The sequence below is a fragment of the Crocodylus porosus genome, unplaced genomic scaffold, assembly GCF_001723895.1.
Source record: "Crocodylus porosus isolate Cpor-Errol unplaced genomic scaffold, CroPor_comp1, whole genome shotgun sequence".
Lineage (NCBI taxonomy): Eukaryota > Metazoa > Chordata > Crocodylia > Crocodylidae > Crocodylus > Crocodylus porosus.
Window position 1 is genome coordinate 39,770,003 of NW_017728909.1, and position 1,117 is coordinate 39,771,119.

General features: G+C 34.4%; 1 protein-coding gene across 1 annotated transcript in view; it reads left to right on the forward strand.

The window, feature by feature from the left end:
• The window catches only part of NDUFAF2 (NADH:ubiquinone oxidoreductase complex assembly factor 2), a 148,457-nt gene that overhangs the window by 54,722 nt on the left and 92,618 nt on the right, over positions 1 to 1,117 (forward strand). The window lies entirely within an intron of this gene.

A 1,117-nucleotide genomic window follows, 5' to 3' on the forward strand; every position in this document is an offset into this window, starting at 1 on the left:
TGATTTTAATTAATACAAAAATGTTATCTGCTATATTTTATATTGCATTTCTATAAGACAGAAAATGTCACTTTTTTGCAAGGGCAACATTAAGTTGTCAAGTGAATTATTGCAAGATTAACATTCTATTCTCTGTCAATTTAAACAAAAGCATGTTATGCTTTTTAAAAAATTCTTCAGACCTTCAGTTTTGCAGGCTATAATGGAAAATGTCACAAAATATTCTACATAGGTTTTTTTAAAATTAGGTCTGACCAATCAATGCTATTGCTGTGGCAATGATGTATGCAAACATAATTCCTCCCTTCTCTTAGGAAGATGGCAAATGACATTTTTAGGTTACAGTTGTAATGTTCTTTTAACATATACTAGGACAGGCCCTTCATATAGCAGCCTAACTTCATATACATAGTTTGATATTATCATTAAAAATATATTCACTCACTTATCTGCTATATTTGGTAGCCTGAGTTGTAATTACAACTGTTCGGATTCTTTTATCAGGTTGTAATATAAAAAGACTCTGATCCTCAAGAACAGCCGTATCTACCTTTTTACATTTGAAGTACCACATTATGTGATTGACATGCAGGACAGCCATGATGTTGAATCAGTCTGTTTGCTGCTTTGTGATGACACCGTGTCATTTGTGCATTGATGGAACATCTTGATGTGGTTCTTCCACTTTTCCCTCCTGTCCTGCAGATACCAGAAGAGATGGTTCTCCTAGCCCTCTCTTTTGTCTTTCTCTGTCAGCGGATATGAACTGGGAGGGCCCAAGTGCAGGCTACATCTCACTTTCTTTTCCATGTGTTAGCAGTATCAATACTTGTTTGCAAGTATATCTCACGGGGTTTCTCTGCATGTATGCAGTAAGTGCAGAAAATCTAGTGGAAAGCTTGAGTTTCATATTTCTTGTAGAAATCCTGTTTTCATGCTGTATGATCAATTTTACATTCTCTGTCACAGTCCTGCAAATAATGCAGCCTTAACCATTGTATGTTTTTATTATTTACATTATAATGAAGTTGAACTTCATGTCAATTGTTGAGAAGGCATGTTTAGTGTATGATAACTAGAATAATTACCTTAGCTTTATTTAAGGACTTTCATGTTA